General features: G+C 45.1%; 1 non-coding gene across 1 annotated transcript; it reads left to right on the top strand.

Annotated features, from left to right (window-relative positions):
- The first annotated feature begins 2,449 nt into the window (after positions 1–2,449).
- trnak-cuu (transfer RNA lysine (anticodon CUU)) lies at positions 2,450–2,522 on the top strand. The gene has a single exon. It is a non-coding gene; the product is annotated as a tRNA-Lys (tRNA).
- The last annotated feature ends 20,853 nt before the right edge of the window (positions 2,523–23,375 follow it).

Here is a 23,375-nt window from a genome sequence, read left to right as displayed (position 1 = left end):
TCGAGCCTGCATCACCATTCAATAAGATCATGGATGATCATTCAGCTCAGTACCCCTTTCCTGCTTTCTCTCCATACCCCTTGATCCCTTTAGCTATAAGGGCCACATCCAACTCCCTCTTGAATATATCTAACAAACTGGCATCAACAACTCTGCGACAGAGAATTCCACAGGTTAACAACTCTCTGAGTGAAGAAGTTTCTCCTCATCTCACCAGGGCCCTGTACAATTGTAGCAAGACTTCCTTACTCTTGTACTGTGGGCTATATATTAGGTACTATGGGGCAAGTGCCCTGTTTTTTGCTGATTCGATGGTTGTATAAAAAGTTATTAAAATTTGACAGTTGCTCGGCAAACATATTTGTATTTCCTTCAGTGTACTCCTTACTATTTAAGGGCTAGATTTTCCCCAAGCAGTTTTGTCGGCGCACTGACCTCAAGCGCACCGACATTGCGCGCTGGAAACGGCTCGGGGAAAAACTCGCCCCATCCTGGCCGCTGTGTGCAGTCCCCGGAGTCCTGGCGTGGTGTCGATGGTGAAGTGGGGGGCGGAGCCAAATGCCTGCGCCGAAAACACTGCCGGCACCTTCGCGCATGGGCAGTAGGGAGAGAAAACTTGGCACTCTGCCATTTTTAAACAGTGTCAAACCCGATGAAAAGCACAGCAGCTTCTCAGCTTCTCCGGTCGCTCGGCGGGCTCTCCCTCCGTCCCTCCCCGATAAAACGCACAGCTCCAGCAGCTGCAACTTCTCCGGTCCACAAGCTCACACTTCTCCGGTGTGTCTTCCCTCCCCTATCCCAGGGATGCAGGGACCCAGTGTAATGGAGCCAAGTTTGCTGATGGTACAAAGATGGGTGGGAAAGTACATTGTGATGCAGCAAAGAAAATCTCAATTCCGGAAGAACAATATGGAAAAGTACAGTGACCCCGACGTGATATAAACACGCAGCCTTCTGATCTGGAGTCAGACACACGACCGTTACACCACGAGGTCTACAGTGCAGAGTGCCCATGTTTGTATACATGAAGGTTCCTGAAACACAGTTTCATTGACCCTGCATTGGTGCAATGAAAGGGCTTTAAAATCCCCGGCCACTCCCACCGTGGGTCAGACAGCATCAGAAGCAGTGCCCACCTGTCACTCACCCTCTCACGCCCGTTTTCATCACCTGCTGCCCGCGGACTGCAGCAAATCCAGTTCGTCATCATCATAGGCAGTCCCTCGAAGCGAGGATGACTTGCTTCCACGCCAAAAAAGGATGAGTTCACAGGTGTTTCAATGATGGACCTAATATTCCAGGTCCCGAACTGCATGTTGAAGGGTGGAAGATGCCTGTGCGTGGATTTTTTTAACGTGTGGTGGCCGTTGCACCCCAGCCATCACACGGGCTTGACAGAGCGAGGTCTTGGTCCAGTGGCAAGGGTTATCCAAGACGACTGGAGACCAGCTCTGCTGCACGGACCCAGTGCCCACACATATCGCAGTGTGGGCTGGCCCGTGCTGCCCCTGGGTCCCTGGCACTGAACGCACACCACCCCTGGGCCCCGATCACATCCCTCCACAGTCTCTCGCTGCTCCTGCTGTACCTGCCAACGCTCCAATCACCGACCTGGACTTTGATGACGTCACTCTTCGCTGCCGTCGCCCTCATTCACCAGCTCGCGCTGCACCTTGCCGTGGTACACCACCACGCTGCTCCCAGGCCGCCGCTCACCGCTCCTTTTATGGCCCCGACCTGCCGCTGGTGTTCTCACGCAGGTCGGGGCCTCCACGCTGCTCCCAGCAAATCCAGTTACACCCCGTGTCACCGCACAATTCTCAGCTGTGATTGTAAGCTGACTATATTTAAAGGTATCGGAGAGGCTGCAAGCAGTTTTACCTGGTAGTCTAGTGGTTAGTATTTGGTGTTCTCACTGCCATGGTCTGGGTTTGATTCCTGGTTAGGGAAATCATTTTTACAGAGCAAGCTGACAAATATAATTCAAGTCTGTGAAATACTGAATAATTGTTTCAATCATCATTAATCCATCCATCAGTGTTGCACACTGAAGGAAATACAAATATGTTTGCCGAGTGACTGTCGAATTTTAATAACTTTTTATACAACCGTAAAATCAGCAGAAAATCAGGATATTCGGACCATAGCACCTAATATTCCGCCCATAGTGCAAGAGTAAGGAAATCTTGCTCCAGTTGTGCAGGGCCCTGGTGAGACCACACCTGGAGTACTGCGCACAGTTTTGGTCTCCTTATCTGAGGAAGGATACACTTGCCTTGGAGGTGGTACAACGGAGGTTCAACAGATTGATTCCTGGGATGAGAGGACTGTCCGATGGTGAGAGATTGTGTAGAATATGCCGATACTCTCTGGAGTTGAGAAGAATGAGAGGTGATCTCATTGAAACGGACAATATTCTGAAGGGGATTGACAGAGTAAATGTTGAGAAGCCCGCCTAGCTCAGTCGGTAGAGCATGAGACTCTTAATCTCAGGGTCGTGGGTTCGAGCCCCACGTTGGGCGATTACTTTTCATTAAACCTTTATGTTGCTTTCGTGGGTAAATATCATTAATGAACCCATGATCTTCTTTTGCACAATGATAAAAATGCGAACTGAGGGAGAATTGATAATTTAATCAAATATTGAAAGCAGCGCCTCAGACCGCTCGGCCGTCCTTACTGTTAGATGTTCCAGATACAAGTTATTACTCTGGAAAGTTTCAGACCGGGCGCTTGTTCAGGGCTGCTGGAAGGCCCAGTGACCGGGATAACCTCTCCCCCGGGGTTTTCCTGAGCCTGTGCTCGGTGTACGGGGAGCTTTGGCCTGGGTCCGAGGTAGCTTGTATCCCAGGGATGGACAATAACCCTCTGAGCTCTGGAACTAGGGAAAAGCGAATAATTAATGAGTTGTTTGTGGTTTCAAATGCAGCTTAGATCTGCTGGTGTAAACCGATCGCATTGTTTCACAGAATGAATGAAATGCTGACAGGGACAGTCAAAACTTCAAAAAGTGAACTTTAATAACTCATGAAACTTTAATCCTTGATGAAGTTTTATCCCCGATCTGATTTTACACAATCTGTATTGGAGGAGACTGGTTTTAAATGTGCATTGCTCATTCAACAATGTATCCAAAACAGTTTTTATTGCAGGCAAGTTTTTGTTTGAGAAATAATGTTTCTGCACAGGCTTGAACCGGGAACCTTTCAAGTGTGAAGGAAATGTGATAACCTCCACACGACAGAAATTGCTGCTTAGCTCAGTGCCCAGAGAGAAGTGTTCAGGAACAAGCTGAAATGCTCAATCCCTCTCTCTGCAAAAAGTTCCTTTCACAATCATTTCTCTGACCAGAACGGCACCAAACAACAATGTCCTCCTTTCAAAGTCATTAAACTCCCCAATTTCCACGTCTGCAATTTTAAGGACAAGGACTGAAAGCGCTTTGCGATCAGAAAATTGCAGGAAACCCTTTGCGGTTAATGACAGGGCTTTTGATGGTTGATTTCTGTTCACATCTTGTGTTATGTATTTAATCCTTGACAACCTGTGCACACCACCACCAGAGGGCCTACCTGTCGCAGTCCCAAGGGATCCCAATATCCCTTGGGAGCACGGTATGTAAGCAGGCCACCCATGAGGTACCTGTACTCTGCAGTCTTATTAAAGGAGCAAAGGTCACACTTACTCAGTGTTCACAATACTAAGTTTCATCCTTTATTCTGAGCATATCAATTGGCGACGAGACAATGAACAACCACGCAAAAATGCAAGGAACAGTTGGTATCCTGGAGAAGTTCTCAGAAGTGGACGATTGCGAAGCCTTTGTGGAGATACTCGACCAATACTTCGTGGCCAACGAGCTGGAAGGCGACGAGAACGCTGCCAAATGAAGGGCGATCCTCCTTACCGTCTCTGGGGCACCAACCTATGGCCTCATGAAGAATCTTCTAGCTCTGGTGACACCAACAACTAAATCCTATGAAGAATTGTGTACGCTGGTCTGCGAGCATCTAAATCCTAAAGAAAGCGATCTGATGGCGAGGTATCGGTTCTACACGTGCCAACGGTCGGAGGGCCAGGAAGTGGCGAGCTATGTCGCCAAATTAAGGTGCCTCGCAGGACATTGCGAACTTGAGGGATTCCTAGAACAAATGCTGAGAGACATTTTCATGCTAGGCATTGGCCATGAGATAATTCTTCGCAAACTGTTGACTCTCAGAATCTGAGCAAAGCCATAACGATCGGTCAGACAATTTCCACCAGTTCCTTTAAACCCAGTAACGTAATTTATTTCTCGTGGACTGGATGGAGGACCATGGTCCATGTAAAAAATTGTTATCGTTTTCCATTAACTAAATGTTCATAAAAGTATTGGAGTGGGAACTCACTGGATAACAGCACAGCTGGCAATGTTTGCGGAATATATTCGTGCAGCCAAAACGCACAATGACAACCTGGAACTGTGCGGCACTGAATCCTCGGGGAAAACAGTAAAAAGCTTCGTTCCTGGGTGGGCTCAAACCACCAACCGTTCGGTGAACAGCTGAATGCGCTAACCCATTGCGCCACAGAGACTAACTTAAATGTAAACTGCAAGACATCCCAAACCAGGGTGTCAGTCAGTTAAAGCTTCAGATTTTCCGACCGGGATGGAACTTGTCTACTCTCAGTTGTACTTTTCCCAAATAAAGGGAGGGACATTCATTGTGGATGCATGGAAGCAGTCTGGTCCCGCACACTGCAGACACTTCCATGTCACCAGCAACCAGCTCTCCCACAACTGGTGTGATCTACCTTCCAGCCTTCTTTTGCCTTGTCTGTGACAAAGTATACTGATTGTCCCAAAGCAAGTCGTCGGTTTCAATTACTTTTCACCTCCTGACTGCAGATATTCCTGTGATTAAACCTGAACAAAAGGATTACAGGGACAGTTGGATTCATCATTTCTTTGCTTGGTGAAATTTCAAAGATTGAAAGTGACGTACAACCACCCCAAACCTCGTCACCTGCTCGCGAACCGCGACACGCTGCTCCCGTGAGATGGAAGCCCAGTTGCTGCTTCAAGCTTGAATACAGGTACAAGCAGAACTCATTCAAAGAAAGTCCAAGTCCCTGATTATTTGCACCGAACTCCTTCGCAAAGAGTTGAGGTTCGTGTGGGGTGATTTGGGCACATCTTTCCCCACACTACAACACTTCAAACATAACTCAACGACTGTAAAGCGCTTTAAGGCATCATGAGTTCCTGAAAGGTGTTGCAGAAATGCAAGTCCTTCTTTGCAAAAGTTCGATGTAATTTCAAAATTCGCGGCAGAATAATGGGCTCGGCCGGGATCTCTCGCAAATTTCAATTAACAAGCCAGAAACGAGAATCATACCCCTTGACCAACAAGCTAACTTTTTGACAAACTTGGAGATAAGGTGTAACTTTTATAAAAGCATTTTTTGTGTGTAGCTATCCTTGGCAGAAGGAGCACATGAGATCGATTCAGTGACTTTGCTTTTTCGACCTGTCTTCTGAAGCGCCGCACGGTCCCACTCCGACAGTCAATGAGCTGTTGGGACGTTAGTGTATCCAGTCTGTGGGTGGCCACCCCGAGCGCAGCAGAGGGGTTTCTGCATTAGTTCTGGGTGGGGACAGTATTTCCCCTTCTCTCTTCCTCTTGTCTGTATCGTTGAGCTTTGGTTTCTCTATTTATTCCCCTGTCTCAGTTTCTAGTGTTTAAAAGGGAACAAAAGATGAAATGGGTGTCACTGTGGAACAATTTCTCTCGCTCAAAGTTAGAAGCACGACCGTCGCGCCATGAGGTCTTGGCAGCGAGCCGTTGATATTCAGGTCCATAAATAAATATATATTTTTATATTTATACAAATTATCGAAGCTGTGTTAAGGTGTGTGAGAGGATAATTAAGGTGTGTGAGAGGATTAATGATTGCTGTAATCGCCGTTAATAACCTCACTACTATCTGTTACAGAACGAGCTTACACACTCTCCCGCTTCTCCTACCCTTTGCCGGGCACGTGTTCCGGGTTTAATTTTACAAACTGGGCGAGTTCGCTAATCGCGGGGAGACGGTAGGAGCCTCTGTGGCCCCACTGTGAGGATGTGGAAGTGAACACGGTGGCTGGGTGATCCATGACATTTCTGTGAAGGCAGCGGAGGAGAAGGATTGAGAGCTTTCAGTGTGGGGCAGAAGTTTTTAAGGTGAGCCAGCACATTCCCGATCAGCACAGAGGGAGCTCACTGGTCAGCTCCCCTCTGTTGGGGCTGCTTTGCCAGAGGTTTCCGTAGTGTAGTGGTTGTCACGTTTGCTCTATACGTGTAAGGTCCCTGATTCGATCCCAAGTGTGAGCATTATGTTTAAACTTGCTGTGGAAGAACAATGGGAGGCGAGGTTAATCTCCTGGCAAATGCTGCCTGACCTGCTGAGATTTCCAGCATTTGCTGTATTTATTGATTAAAGTATCAACTCTCCCTCAGTTAGCATTTCTTTCATTGTGCAAAAGAAGGTGATGGGTTAACTAATGATGCTATCCCGTGAAAGCAACACAAAAGTTTAACAAATAAACATATGGTGACTGGCAGGTAAGCGCAGCTTCTGACAGGGGATTTTAAAGCCCCTTTTATTGCAGAACCTTCATATTGACGAACATCTCAGACTCAGTGTTTAGGCCTCGTGGTGCAGCGGTGGTGTGTCTGCCTCTTGATCAGAAAGTTGCATGTTTAAATCATGTTGAGGTCCCTGTCCTTTTGGGTATTTCCAGATTTAATATTTTCTTTACTGTTTCGCAATAACCAGACCCTTGCTCCAAGGTCTGTCTCACCGTTTCCCCGGTGTCAGGCAGAGATACGCCTGCTGTCCTCATTTACTTCATGTGACAGGACACAAAAGATCAAAATCAAACTGCAGGTGGCCACACATAATATTGAGCAGTCAGGATGGCCGAGCGGTCTAAGTTGCTGCATTCAGGTTGCAGTCTGCTTTGAAAGTGTGGGTTCCGTAGTGTAGTGGTCATCACATTCGCTTAACACGCAAAAGGTTCCTGTTTCAAAACCAGCTGAAAACGTGCTCAATTAAATATGAGAAGCATTGAATAATTTGCATTTCTGGTTCAGTATTAACAAAGCACAATGTCTCCCAGTCCTGCTATATTTGTTGAATACTCTGTACAGTTCGGTACACATTCAAACTCGACAGTTTCCAGCCCTGACGGTGCAGAAAGCCCCTCTCAAATCTGCACATTCCAGCTGCTTTCAGTTGAGTTGTGAGAGATTATTGACGGATCCTGCAGCTGTGAAAAGGAATGATGTGTGAGAGGGGTCATCAAACGAGGCCATGTGGGTTGAATTAAAGAACAAAAAAGGGGCGATCACACTACTGGGAGTGCACTGTAGACCCCCAGGCAGTTAGAGGGAGATAGAAGAACAAGTATATGGACAGATTGTTGAGAAGTGCAAAACCTATCGAGCTGTAAAAGTGGAGGATTTTAACTACCCGAATATGAACTGGGAAAATGATAGTGTGAATGGTACAGATGGTGGAGAATTCCTAAAATGCATTCAGGAGAACTTCTTTATCCAGTATGTAACAGTCCATCAAGGGAGGAGCGGTTCTGGACTGGGTCTTGTGATCGAAGAGGGGCAGGTAGAAGGGGTATCAGTGGGAGAGCATTTTGGTGCGAGTGATCATACTCAGTTAGGTTTAGGGTAGTTATAGAAAAGGACAAAGGGGAACAACAATAAAAGTTCTCAATTGGGGTAAAGCCAATTTTGCTGAGCTGAGATGGAATTTGGCCAAAGTGGACTGAGAACGGCTACTTGCTGGTAAATCAGTGTCAGAGCAGTGGGAGGCATTCAAGGAGGAGATCCTGAGGGTACAGAGCAAGTATGTTCCCTTAAAACAAAGGTGGGACTAACAAATCTAGAGCTCCTGGGATGTCAGGGGACATACAGGGAAAGTTAACGAAAAAAAGGAAAGCTTATGACAGATACGGATAACTCAATACTGCAGAAACTCTAGAGGTGCAGAGGTGCAATTAAAAAATATATCAGGAAAGCAAAGAGAGAGCATGAGAGAATGTTGGCAATTAAATCTGGGAAAACCCAAAGATGTTTTACAAATACATTAAGAGCATGCTGATAACAAGATAAAGAGTGGGGCCTATTAGAGTCCATAAAGGGAATCTGTACGCGGAGGCGGAAGACGTGGGTAGGATTCTTTATGAATACTTTGCATCTGATTTCACAAAAGAGAGGGGCAATGTGGACTTTGCAATGAGGGTGGAGAAGTGTGAAATATTAGATGAAATAAAGAGAGTGAGAGAGGAAGTAGTGGTGGCTTAGCAGCTTTGAAAGTGGATAAATCCCCAGGCCCGGATGAAATGTATCCCAGGCTGATAAGAGCAGCAAAAGAGGAAATAGCAGAGGCTCTGACCACCATTGTCCAATCCTCACTGGCTACAGGTGCGGGGCCAGAGGATTGGAGCACTGCTAACGTTGTACCTTTGTTTAAAAAGGGAGAAAGGGATTGAGTAAATACAGGCTGGCCAGCCGAACCTTTTACAATTATTTGTAAAAATCCTGAGGGACAGGATAAATCTTCATTTGGAAAGAAATGGATTAATCAAGGATAGTCAACATGAATTTGTCAAGGAAAGGTCGTGTCTGACTAAGTTCATTGCATTTTTCGAGGAGGTAACCAGGAGGGTTGATGAGGGCAGTGGTATGATATAATGTATATGCACTTTAGCAAAGCTTTTGATAAGGTCGCACTTGGCAGACTGCTTACGAATGTAAAAGCCCATGGGATTCAAGGGCAAAGTGGAAGTTGGGTCCAAAATTTGTTCAGAGGCAGGAATCAAAGCGTTATGGTTGATTTTGTGATCCAGTGGGGTTCCGCAGGGCTCAGTGCTGGGTCCCTTGCTTTTTGTGGTATGCATCAATGACTTGGACTGAAATGTTGAGGGTATGAGTAAGAAGTTTTAAGATGACACTAAAATAGGCTGAGTGGTTGATAATGAAGAAGAAAGTGGCGGACTACAGGAAGATATCAATGGATGTCTCAAGGCGCTTTGCAGCCAATGAAGTAATTTTTGAAGTGCGGTCACTCTTGTAGTGTGGGAGACACAGCCGCCAATTTGCACACGGCAGGCTCCTATAGGCAGCAGTGTGATGATGACCAGATCATCTGTCTTTGTGATGTTGATTGAGGGATAAATATTGACCAGGACACGAATCCTGGCCACATTGATCCTCCCACCACTTCACACTGTTCACCGAGGGACCAGCGCGATGATACTAAAACAACAAGCGAAGTTGGTAAGCTATCCATGCAGTCCATCGGAATCCAGCCACACCACCTTATACCACGGGTAACATCTCTCCATGGATTCTGGAATCTGGATCAACAAACCATAATCACATCTTAGAAGGAATTCCGGGAGGTGCTTCAAGCTTTATTACATATATGTTTCAGTTTTGAGATATTTAAACAAATGCCGATGTTTTTGAAATGGGCGTCTGGGTGACGTCATCAAAACCCTGGTCGTCATTTTGGAGCGTGAGCAGGAACATCGGCAGGGCCCAGGTACAGAGGAGTGGGAAGGTCGGGACGGATGAGCGGTGAGTGTATGTGGCGAGATGCGTTGAATGTTTATGGTGGAGGAGCGGCGACAGATCGTGGAGGAGGTGCGCCAGATGAGGAGACGGGGCCCAGAAGAGCCGAGGGCCCAGGGGCAGCACGGGCCCAGCCCACACTGCGATATGTGTGGGCACTGGGTCCGTGCAGCAGAGCTGGTCTCCTGTCGTCTTGGTTAACCCTTTCCACTGGACCAAGACCCAGCTCTGTCAAGCCCATGTGGTGGCAGGTGTGCAACGGTCACCCCACGTTAAAAAAATCCACACAAAGGGATCTTCCATCCCCTCAATTGGATTCAGGACTGGAACATCGGGTCCTTCATTGAAACTCCTGTGAACTCATGGAAGCAAATCATCCTCGATCGAGGGACCGCCTATGATGATGATGATCAATGTACTGGTCAGTTGGGCAGAACTGTGGCAAATGGAATTCAATCCGGATAAGTGTGAGGTAATGCATTTGGGGAGGTTTAACAAGGCAAGGGAATATACATTAAATGGTACGACACTGAACAGTTTAGAGGAACAAAGGGACCTTGGAGTGCAGGTCCACAGATCCCTGAAGGTAGCAGGCCACGTAGTTAATGTGGTTAAGAAGGCATATGGAATACTTGCCTTTGTTAGTCAAGGCATGGAATACAAGAGCAAGGAGGTTATGCTTGAACTGTACAAAACACTGGCTACACCACAGCTGGAGTACTGCGTGCAGTTCTGGTCACCACATTACAGGAAAGATGTGATTTCCCTGGAAAGGGTGCAGAGGAGATTTACTAGAATGTTACCTGGTCTGGAGAATTTTGTCAATGAGGATAGTTTGGAGATGCTGAATCTGTTTTCTTTGTAACAGAGGCATCTGAGCGGAGACCTGATTGAGGTGTATAAAATTGAGGGGCCTGGATAGAATGGATCGGAAGATCCTGTTTCCCTTGGCAGAGGGGTCAACAACCAGGGGGCGAAGAATTAAAGTAATTGGGGAGGTTTAGCGGAGATATGAGGGGACATTCCATCACCCAGAGGGTGTTGGGGGTCTGGAACTCAATGCCTGAAAGGGTGGCAGAGGGAGGGACCCTCACTACATTTAAAAGATACGTGGATGTGCACTTAAAGTGCCACAACCTACAGAGCTCTGGACCGAGAGCTGGAAAGTGGGATTAGGCTGGATAGCTCTTGGTCGGCCGGCGTGGACACGATGGGCTGAAATGGCCTCTGTGCTGAAACTTTCTGATTCTATGATTCTATTAATATAGATATAATACATACCATTATCGTAATTTTTCCTTGGTGGTCGGGTGGTTAAGACCCAGAGCACTAACCCTCTTTCTATTCTCAATCAGTTTATCGCATGAAAATAATTGAGGTCTGTGAGAGGGTGAATAATTGCATACCTCGGGAGCCTATTATCAGCGAGGGCAGGCATCGACGACGAGGTTCGACACTGCCTCCAGTGCGCCAGTGCAGCCTTCGGCCGCCTGAGGAAGAGAGTGTTCGAAATTCAGGCCCTCAAATCTGCCACTCAGCTCATGGTCTACAGGGCTGTAGTGATACCCGTCCTCCTGTATGGTTCAGAGACATGGACCTTATACACTGGGCACCTCAAGTCACTGGAGAAATACCACCAATGATGTTTCTGCAAAATCCAGCAAATCCCCTCGGAGAACAGATGCACCAACGTTAGCGTCCTCGATCAGGCCAACATCCCCAGCATCAAAGCACTGACCACACTCGACCAGCTCCGTTGGACGGGCCTCATTGTTTGCATGCCTGACACAAGACTCCAAAAGCAAGCGCTCTACTCGGAACTCCTACACGGGAAGCGAGCCCCAGGTGAGCAGGGGAAACGTTTCAAGGACCCTCAAAGCCACTTCATAAAATGCAACATCCCCAACAACAGCTGGCAGTCCCTGGATAAAGACCACCATCAGTGGAGGAAGAGCATCTGGAGGGCGCTGAGCACCTCGAGTCTCATCGTCGAGAGCATGTATAACACATGCACAGGCAGCGGAAGTAGCGTGTGGCAAACCAGTCCCACCCAACATTTCCTTCAACCACGGTCTGTCCAACCTGCGACAGAGAGTGTAATTCCTGTATTGGACGGTTCAGTCACCTGAGAACTCACTTTTTGAATGGAAGCAAGTCTTCCTCGATTTCGAGGGTCTGCCTATGGTGATGATGAATTGCTGTAATCACCGTTAATAACCCCGTTACTTTCAGTTACACACTGAGTTTACAGACTCTCTGGCTTCTCCTGCCCTTTGCGGGACACTTGTTCCGGGTGTAACTTTACAAACTGGGTGAGTTCGCTGATTGCGGGGAGACGGCAGGAGTCTCTGTGGCCCACTGTGAGGATGTGGAAGTGAACATGGTGGGTGGTATTTACGTGACATTTCTGTAAAGGGCAGCGGAGGAGAAGGATTGAGAGCTTTCAGTGAGGGACAGAAGTTGTTTAAGGTGAGCCAACACATTCCTGATCCTCCTCTCTTCTTCTGAGGCAGTCCCCCGGAGTCGAGGATGACTTGCTTCCACATCAGCATCGGTCCCGATCAGCACCGAGGGAGCTCACTGTTCAGCTCCCCTCTGTTGTGCTTCCTGTAACAGAGGTTTCTGTAGTGTAGCTGTTATCACGTAGCTTTACATGTGAAAATTTCCTGGTTCTATCCCAGGCGGGAACATTATATTTAAACTTGCTGTGGATGAACAATCGGAGGCGAGTTTCGTCTCCTGGCAAAAAAGCAGATGCTGCCTGTGCGGTACCAGAACTGAACACAGTCCCCCAAGTGGGGTCTAACCAGGACTTTGTGTAGCTGCACACAACATTTGTCCCCTTGTGTTCAGTTATACGAACATAAGAAATAGGAGCAGGAATCGGCCACACCGTCCCTCGAGCCTGCTCCACCATTTAATAAGATCATGGCTGATCTGATCATTGACTCAGCTCCACTTCCCCGCCCGCTCCCATAACCCCTTATCCCCTTATCATTTAAGAAATTATCGATTTCTGAATAAATATATTCAATGTCCCAGCTTCCACAGCTCTCTGAGGCAGCGAATTCCACAGATTTACAACCCTCTGAGGGAAGAAATTTCTCCCCATCTCAGTTTTAAATGGGCGGCCCCTTATTCTAAGATCTCGTTCTTGTCTCCCCCACCAGTGGAAACATCCTCTCTGCATCCACCTTGTCGAGCCCCCTCATAATCTTATACATTTGGATAAGATCATCACCCATTCTTCTGAATTCCAATGAGTAGAGGCCCAATCGAAACAAACTTTCCTCATAAGTCAACCCCCTCAACTCCGGAATCGACCAGTGAACCTTCTCTGAACTGCCTCCAGAGCAAGTATATCCTTTCGTAAATATGGAAAACAAAACTGCACGCAGTATTCCAGGTGTGACCTCACCAATACCTGTATAACTGGAGCAAGATTTCCCTGCTTTTATACTCCATCCCCTTTGCACTAAAGGCCAAGATTCCATTGGCCTTCCTGCTCACTTGCTGGTGATCGAGTTCGCGAGATATGAAGGCCAGCTTAACATTAGTCTTATTTGATTATTTTCTGTACCTGCCCATGACATTTACATAAAACCATGTTGACTCTGTCAAATCATGTTGTAATTTTCAAAGTGCCCTGATACCACTTCCTTAACAATGGATGACAGCGTTTTCCCGATGACTGATGTCAGACTAACTGTCCTGTAGTTCCCGGTTTTCTCTCTCCCTCCTTTTTGAATAGCGATGTTACATTTTCTACCTTCCGATCCGCTGGGACTGTTGTAGAATCTGGACATCGTGGTGCAACGGTTACGGGTCTAACTCCCGATCAGGAGGCTGCGTGTTCAAATCAGTTAATTTCGTGTTGTTCTTCCGGAATTGATATTGTGTTTGCTGTTTCACAATAACCATACCCTTGCTCTAAAACCTGTCTCACTGTTTCCCCAGGGGCACGTTCATGTTACAATAAACATTCTGAATCAGATGCCTCAAGTACAGTGTGTAAAATGGGATATGGTTTAACAGTTAACATGCAAAGCCCAGAACCAATTGTTCAATTATCGACTCTCCTCAGTTAACATTACTTTCACTGTGCAAAAGAAGCTGATCGGTTAATTCATGAAGTTTGCCCGAGAAAGCGACATAAAATTTAACGATAATGATTCACCCAACGTGGGGCTCAAACCCTCAACCCTGAGAATAAGAGCCTCATGCTGTATCTACTGAGCTCGCCAGGATTATGTAAATCACATGTCTCTGTCGGTGATTGCAGCCAGGCGCCTGTTGGTTTCGCCCCATTTCCCGGTGTTTCCCGATCCTGTCTGTCTCTCTGGCTCTGTTCAATCTGTGTGTGGCTATCTCCAGTTTGATTTTGAACGAATACCTGTATTCAGTAAAACCAGAAAATGCTGGAAACACTCAGCAGGTCGGGCAGTATCTGTGGAGGTGGGGAAGTGGGAATAATCGATGGGTTTGTTTGTCGCTTTGATCTGTTGCTGGGAAGTGAGGCAGCGCTGCAGGATGCTTTTTTTCGAGGTGCAAGCAGAGGTTTCCGTCGTGTAACGGTTATCACCTTCGCCGCACATGTGAAATATCCTCGGTTTGAGCACAGACAGAAACATTATTTTAGCAAATATTTTTCTGTGGGATACCTTTTAAATAGTCGCCCCAGGTTCCTTGTATCATGAGCGATGGGCATTTTAACTCACTCTCCTAAAATACAGTGTGTGTAAAATCAGATAGGGGATAAAACTTCATCAATGATTAAAGTTTCTTAACTCAGTAAAGTTCAGTAATTGAAGTTTCCATCGATGCATTGCATAAACATAATTGAGGTGTGTGAGAGGATTAATAATGGGCTTTAATCGTTGATGAGCCCATTACTTTATGTTATAGACCCAGGTTACACACTCTCCTGCTTCGGAAAGAGTTCAGTTGCGTGTGGGGTGATTGGGGCACATATTTCCCCACATTATAAGGCTCCATTGGTACTTCATTGACTTTAAATCACTTGGGGATATCCTGAGTTGTTGAAAGGCCACGTAAAAATGCAGTCATTCTTTGCAAAAGTTCTAACCGCAAGTTCAAACTTCGCCGGCAAATGGAGACTCACCCAGAATTTGTTCTGACACCACGACAAAGTCCTTAACAGTGGGATTCAGCAGTTCAGCTGCTCGCTTAACATTTCCGTCTGACCTGGTGCTGCAAGTAGAGATGTGTCCGCAGTGTAGCATTTAATACGTTCGCCTCACACGCGGGAAAGCTCACCGGGTGGAAATATTTTGTTGGAACTTTCTCCTCATGCATGTTCAGGGGAGAGATTGTTCTCCAGTGAAAGGACATAAGATCATAAGAACGTAAAAATTAGGAACAGGAGTCGGCCATTCGGCCCATTTTAATGTTTTCAAAATGATTTCGCCCGGAGACCTTTGGTGTGTTTGGTGAAGATGATAACCGCTACACTACAGACACACGGTGGTAGATGTTGTCTAAGGAACATAACCAGAGGTCCAACCAACACAGCTGGCCGATACTTCAGGAGCTGGTTTTACGAGAATAGAATGACGGTGCTATATTTAGGAAGGCTGTGAGAGTGGCAGGAATTGAACTCGTATTTCCCAGACTTTATACACAGGAACATAGGAACAGGAGGAGGCCATTTGGCAGCGAGTCGTTAGGATCCGGAATGTGCTGCCTGAAAGGGTGGCAGAGGCAGAATTAATCTTATCTTTCAAAATGGATTTGGATAAGTATCTGAAGGAAAAATATCTCAGGGGTACGGGTAAAGGCCAGAGGAGTGGGACTAGCTGAGAGTCGGCACAGGCTCGACAGGCCGAACGGCCTACTTCCGTGCTGTAACCGTTCCATGATTCTATATTATGTTTAAACTTGCTGTGGATGAACAATCGGAGGCGAGCTTAGTCTCCTGGTAAAAACGCTGATGCTGTCTGACCAGCTGAGATTTCTAGCAATTCTGTTTTTATTTGTTATTTATGGATTGAGTCGGTACAACAAGAGCTTTCTGATTCAGAAGATTCGGGGGGTACGGAAATTTGGGAGTTTAACGACTTTGAAAGGAACATTTTTGACTTGTGCAGCTTCGGTCAGAGAAATGTTTGTGTCATGATTTTTTCACAGAAAGGGATTCAGAATTACACCTTCTGGTTTAACACTTCTCTCTGGGCAGGTAGTTAAGCAGGGGTTTCAGTAGTCTAGCAGTTATCATGTTAGTCTTTCACACACAAAAGGTCCCCAGTTCAAGCCCAGGCAGAATTATCATTTTAGAATATATTTGCTGTGAAATAAATTGAACATAAGTGCCCCAGGTTCCTTGTCTTTTGAGCAATGAACATTTTAAACCAATCTGATAAAATACAGAGTGTGTTAAGTCAGATAGGGTGTAAAATGTCATCTATGATTAAAGCTCCTGAAATTATTCCAGTTCAGTTTTTGAAGTCTCGACTGTCAGTCTGCAAAACAATCCGGGTGGGAATATTGGCCCAAAAATTCCGGTTGGAGGCTTCCCGCGGACAATTCCCTTCTGACCGGAGATGTTTTACGAACCTACCTGGTGGTCTAGGAGGCACCGTGGATTCCACTGGGGAGGCCTTCTCTTCCCGCGCTGCGAAGCACGCTCCCGTCCGGAGGGATCCCACGTGTGACTGCTCAGCCAATCAGGTACGTATTCCACAGCTTTCCAATTAATAGCAATGAGACTCGCGTACCTACGGGTTCTCAGTGCTATTCATGAGAACAAAAAACACACACACACTGAGAAATAATAAAAAAACAGACCTCACATAATTAAAATTAATTGAAATTAATGTTAATAAACGCATTAGAAAAAAACAAGATAGTTCCAATTTTTTTTAAGCTTTGTAATTCGGGTTAAAAATAAACTTACCTTAGTTGGCAGAGTTTTTTTTTATTTGTGTTTATTTTATTTTATTGTGGTTATGAGTGTTTTTAAACACTTGCGCCTGTAAAATTACGCTATGCGCTTGCTTTTTTAGCTGCAAGGTTTTTGAGGATATTTGCTGGGCAAGATATGCGTAAATCCCGCAATCCGTAGAAACTTTGTATGGGCCCAGGACGTTGGAATTTCCCTAAACTTACTGTGGATGAAGAAGCGGAGGCAAGTTTAGTCTCCTGGCAAATGCTGCCTGACCTGCTGAGATTTCCAGCATTTGCTGTTTTTATTTGCTATTTATTCTCCTGGCAAAAGGGCTCCCTTATTCCTTAATTGCTCTTTATTTCACTTCAATAAATAGATAACTTTCAGGAGAGAAAACGGATCCACCGGGGACCTTTCGCATGTGAGGCCAACGTGATATCCGCTACACTGCAGCCCATCAAAGGTCGAGAAACCACTGAATATAAAGGATGAGCTCACAAATATCAGGGGCAGTGCAGTCTGGTCAACGTCAAACTCTCCTTTCTTATTCAGCAGTGGCATGAACGGGAGTCAGACGCCACAAAGTTCAATTAAAGACACAAATACAAGTAACACTTCCAAAACTTTTCACTGTAAAATTCTTTCACTTTATTTCAAATCGTACTGTGTTGAATTTGAAAATGAGCACTGTGGGATTTTATCTTCACCACTGATTTCCTGCATTGTTTCATATTGCAACATTAAGTTGTGAAAATACTGGCAAAACTGAACCCCTGATTATTTTACGTCGGGGTCACATTGCTTTTGGATAATTCCAGAATTTATATTTTCTTTGCTGTTTAGCAACAACCAGACCCTTGCTCCAAGGTCTGTCTCACTGTTTCCCCGGTGTCAGGCAGAGATACGCCTGCTGCCCTCATTTATTTCATGTGACAGGACACAAAAGTTCAAAATCAACCTGCAGGTGGCCACATACAGCATGAAATAGTCACGATGGCCGAGCGGTCTCAGGTGCTGTGTTCAGTTTGCAGTTTTTTCTGGAAGTGTGGGTTCGAGTCCCACTTCTTTATTATCGTCATTAAGCAAAACCCATTTGTTCGGCACCACGACCAACTCCTTCAAAGTGGGATTCAGCAGTTCACCTGCTCGCTTAACATTTCCGTCTGACCTGGTGCTGAAAGTGGAGATGTTTCCGCAGTGTAGCGGTTAACACGTTCGCCTCACACGCGAAAGCTCACCGGGTGGGAATATTGAATATTTTCTGGAGCTTTCTCCTCATACATGCTCAGGGGCGAGATTGTTCTCCTGTGAAAGGTCATAAGATCATAAACATGTAAGGATCAGGAGCAGGTAAAAATACATCTCCTCACCCCACATCCCCCAGCCCCTTATTTTTCCGTTTACCAATTATCTTATGTCTGTGTCCTCTGGTTACCGACACTCCTGCTCGTGGAAACAGTTTCCCCATAATTCTGAAAATCTCTATTAAATCTCCCCTGAACTATGATTACTGGGTTTCAATGTGGGGAAGGGTCAGTTCATCCACTTTGCACCGAAGAATGATCGACCAGTGCATGATCTAAAAACATTATGTCAGAGAAGATTTTTTTTGTGAAAAAGTTGGTCCTGTTAATTTTAACAAAAGTTGCACCGGGTTCCTGGAGTCATAAGTGATACGTCCTTGCTGTACAGTATAAATGCACACGAGGCCCATGCTTGAGAGAAGGTCAGTCTGTGACCTGTCCTTTATTCCTTTGCATTCAAGTGATGAAATTGGGTGGAGCTTCCCCTTTTATACCTGAAGGTCCAGGTTAGCAGTGTCTCCCACAAGTTCACCACCTAGTGGTCATTGTTCTCACAGTGTACAACTGAGGTCAGATTATATATGCGTTTCAATGTTGGTTGAATACATGACAATAAGCACTTAAAATTTGAAACCATTCTCCTAAAATACAGCGTGTAAACGAGATAGGGATAAAAGTTCATCACATGTAAAGAGAAAATTAATGATTGAAGCTCGTAAAAGATCCTCTCGGAATAAGTGATCACAGTATGGTTGAATTTGTAATACAGATTGGGGGTGAGGAAGTAGTGTCTCAAACGAGCATACTACGCTTAAACAAAGGGGTCTACAGTGCGATGAGGGCAGAGTTGGCTAAAGTAGACTGGAAACACAGACGAAACGGTGGCATAATTGAGGAACAGTGGAGGACTTTTAAGGAGCTCTTTCATAGTGCTCAACAAAAATATATTCCAGTGAAAAAGAAGGGCGGTAAGAGAAGGGATAACCAGCCGTGGATAACCAAGGAAATAAAGGAGAATATCAAATTAAAAACCAATGCGTATAAGGTGGCCAAGGTTAGTGGGAAAATAGAAGATTGGGAAAATTTTAAACGACAGCAAAGAATGACTAAGCAAGCAATAAAGAAAGGAAAGATAGATTCCGAAGGTAAGCTTGTGCAAAGCATAAAAACGGATAGTTAAAGCTGTTACCGATATATAAAACGGAAAAGAGTGACTAAAGTAAATGTTGGTCCCTTAGAAGATGAAAAGGGGGATTTCATAATGGGAAATATGGAAATGGCTGAGATATTAAACAATTATTTTGCTTCGATCTTCGCAATGGAAGACACAGAAACCATGCCAGAAATTGCTGGTCACAGGATTGTGGGAAGGGAGGACCTTGAAACAATCAGTATCACTAGGGGGTTAGTGCTGGACAGGCTAATGGGACTCAAGGTAGACAAGTCCCCTGGTCCTGATGAAACGCCAGGGTATTAAAAGAGATGGCGGAAGTTATAGCAGATGCATTCGTTATAATCTACCAAAATTCTCTGGACTCTGGGGAGGTACCAGCGGATTGGAAAGCAGCTAATGTAACGCCTCTGTTGAAAAAAGGGGGCAGACAAAAGGCAGGTAACTATAGGCTGGTTAGTTTAACATCTGTAGTAGGGAAAATGCTTGAAACTATCATGAAGGAAGAAATAGCGGGACATCTAGGTAGGAATAGTGCAATCAAGCAGACGCAGCATGGTTTCATGAAGGGGAAATCATGTTTAACTCATTTACTGGAATTATTTGAGGATATAACGAGCATGGTGGATAGAGGTGTACCGATGGATGTGGTGTATTTAGATTTTCAAAAGGCATTCTATAAGGTATTACACAAAAGGTTACTGCAGAAGATAAAGGTATGCGAAGTCAGTGGAAATGTATTAGCATGGATAGATAATTTGCTGGCTAACAGAAAGCAGAGAGTCGGGATAAATGGGCCCTTTTCGGGTTGGAAATCGGTGGTTAGTGGTGTGCCACTGGGATCGGTGCTGGGACCACAACTGTTTACAATATACATTGATGACCTAGGAAGAGGGGACAGAGTGTAGTGCAACAAAATTTGCAGATGACACAAAGATTACTGGGAAAGCAGGTTGTGTAGAGGACACAGAGAGGCTGCAAAGAGATTTAGATAGGTTAAATGAGTGGGCTAAGGTTTGGCAGATGGAATACAATGTCAGAAAGTGTGATGTCATCCACCTTGGGAAAAAAAACAGGAAAAAGGGAATATTATTTGAATGGGGAGAAATTGCAACATGCTGCGGTGCAGAGGGACCTGGGGGCCCTTGTGCATGAATCCCAAAAAGTTAGTTTGCAGGTGCAACAGGTAATCAGGAAGCCGAATGGAATGTTGGCCTTCATTGCGAGAGGCATGGAGTACAAAAGCAGGGAGGTCCTGCTGCAACTGTAGAGGGTATTGGTGAGGCCGCACCTGGAGTACTGCATGCAATTTTGGTCACCTTACTTCAGGAAGGATATACTAGCTTTGGAGGGGGTACAGAGACGATTCACTAGGCTGATTCCGGAGATGAGGGGGTTACCTTATGATGATAGATTGAGTAGACTGGGTCTTTACTCGTTGGAGTTCAGAAGGATGAGGGGTGATCTTATAGAAACATTTAAAATAATGAAAGGGATAGACATGATAGAGGCAGAGAGGTTGTTTCCACTGGTCGGGGAGACTAGAACTAGGGGGCACATCCTCAAAATACGGGGGAGCCAATTTAAAACCGAGTTGAGAAGGAATTCCTTCTTCCAGAGGGTTGTGAATCGGTGGAATTCTCTGCCCAAGGAAGCAGTTGAGGCTCGCGCATTGAATGTATTCAAGTCACAGATTGATAGATTTTGAACCAATAAGAGAATTAAGGGTTATGAGGAGCGGGCGGATAAGTGGAGCTGATTCCACGGCCAGATCAGCCATGACCTTGTTGAATGGCGGAGCAGGCTCGAGGGGGTAGATGGCCGACTCCTGTTCCTAATTTTTATGTTCTTATGTTTTTATGTACCACTATCCCTCAGTAACCATATTATCATTTCTTTAATTCTGCAAAAGAAAGTTATCGGTTCATTGAACATGATTAAATGAATTAATTTTTTCACATTAGCTGCATGTTGACATTTATATCGGGCTATTAGTTTGAAAACTGTGTTGTAAATATTATCTCCCTGACTAAGAATCGAACCTGTGCGGCGGTGGTACAAGGGGTGGATTCAGTGAATCATTTGAATGTGATTTCAAGTGGCGTTTACTGTAGTGTATGTAGGCACCTTGAGTAATGACTCCACAAGGCAGGGTATGATACTTAAACTGTGTAGACCTGTAGTCATTAATTTGAAGCTCCTCGAGTGAGGACACCAAGCTGTGAGCTCCTTTATATACTGGGTTGCAGGTAACCTTTCAGTCTCAAGCAGCAGCATCCTCTGGTGTAGGTAAGGTGTGTAGTGTGTAAGAGTATATTCAGTGTTGCATAGCAGTGTTACAGACATCACACAGTAAACAGGCATGCATACACAACAGTTCCAATCTTTTTCGGTGTGAATCAAGTGAACTGAAAATGACAATAATGTCATGAACTATAATGATGCAGCAGTAAAACGGTCTATCGGTCCCTGGTTGTCGAGTGGTAAGGATTCAATACTCTCAACGTTGTGTCCTGGATTCAATTCCCACCCTGGGAAGTTGTACTTTTAATTCAAAACCTTATAAAAAAAAGAGTTCATTTATTTTACAGATCTATATGCAAATCATGTATAAAAAATAAGAATCATTGACTTGAACATCATTAATTAATACATACATTATTTTGTAAATCTTTTACCATTTATTTTGCCATGAGCATGTGAAGAACATTTATCCCGATCTCATTGGGTTAAATTGTGGTACAAATGACGAACCGGGGGCTGGGTTAAGGAAAGGTTTACGTAGTGTAGCCGTTATCATGTTCACCTCCCACATGAAATGTCCCTGGTTTGAGCCTGGCGCGTGCTTTATTTTAGAATATATTTGCTGTGAAATACATTGAACAAAAGTAGCCCCAGGTTCCGTGTCTTATGAGCAATGAACATTTTAAACCAATCTCCTAAAATACAGGGTGAGTAAAGTCAGATTTATGGATTGAGTCGGCACAACTCGAGCTTTCTGATCCAGAAGATTCGCGGGGTGCGTTAATTTGAAGTTTGACGACTTTGAAAGGAACATTTTTGACTTGTGCAGCTTCGGTCAGAGAAATGTTTGTGAAAAGCTTTTTTCACAGAAAGGGATTCAGAATTACACCTTCTGGCTTAACACTTATCTCTGGGCAATAAGTTCAGCAGTGGTTTCTGTAGTGTAGTGGTTATCACGTTCGTCTCACGCACGAAACGGCCCCGGTTTGAGCTCGGGCCGAAACATCATTTTAGAATATATTTGCTGTGAAATAAATTGAAAAAAGTACCCCAGGTTCCTTGTTTTCTGAGCAATGAACATTTTAAACCAATTTCAAAAATTCAGAGTGTGTTAAGTATGATAGGGTGTAAAATATAATCTATGATGAAAGCTCCTGAAATTATTACAGTTCAGTTATTGAAGTATTGACTGTAAGTCAGCAAAACAATCCGGGTGGGAATATTAGCCCAAAAATTCCGGTTGGAGGCTTCCTGCGGACAATTCCTTTCCGATCGGTGATGTTTTAATCACCCCACCTCCCACAGAGTTTAATTAATTGTATGTAATTATTTGAAAAAAGTTTGAATTAAAAAGTTACTTTCCGAACTCGGGCTCCCTCTGTGAATGCCTAACCACGAAACGAGCAGGATACACGTTAAATAATTTAATTCCAGACTTCATATTTTCTTTGCTGTTTCACAATAACCAGACCTATGCTCCAAAATCTGTCTCACCGTTTCCCCGGTGTCAGTCAGAGAAGCACATGGGACTGAATCAGTGAATTTGCTTTTTCGACCTGTCTTCTGAAGCGCCGAACGGTCCCACTCCGACAGTCAATGAACTATTGGGACGTTAGTGTATCCAGGCTGCGGGTGGCCACCCCGAGCGCAGCAGAGGAGTTTCTGCATTAGTTCTGGGTGGGGACAGTATTACCCCTTCTCTCTTCCTCTTGTCTGTATCCCTCTGCTTTGTTTTCTGTATTTATTCCCCGGCCTCATTTTATGTGTTTAAAAGGGAACAAAAGATGAAGTGTGCGACACTCTGGAACAATTTCTCTCACTCAAATATATCTATTTAGTGAAGTGAAATAAAGTGCAATTAAAGAATAAGGGAGAAGCCACTGTCGCTCTTTTGACAGGAGAATAAACTCGCCCATGACTGTTCATCCACAGCAAGTTTAAACATAATCTTCCTGCACGGGATCCTTTCACGTGGAAAGCAAACGTGATAAGGGCTCCACTGCGGAAACCGCTCTGACCAGAAGTACAGCAGAGGGCAGCTGACCAGTGAATGCCTTCTGTGCTGATCGGGAATGTATTGGCTCACCTTAAACAACTTCTGTCCCTCACTGACAGCTGTCAATCCTTCTCCTGCG

The sequence above is a fragment of the Pristiophorus japonicus genome, unplaced genomic scaffold (genome assembly GCF_044704955.1).
Source record: "Pristiophorus japonicus isolate sPriJap1 unplaced genomic scaffold, sPriJap1.hap1 HAP1_SCAFFOLD_182, whole genome shotgun sequence".
In the NCBI taxonomy this organism is placed as follows: Eukaryota; Metazoa; Chordata; class Chondrichthyes; family Pristiophoridae; genus Pristiophorus; species Pristiophorus japonicus.
Note: the sequence above shows the minus strand (reverse complement) of the source record. Positions and strands in the feature narration are given on the sequence as shown.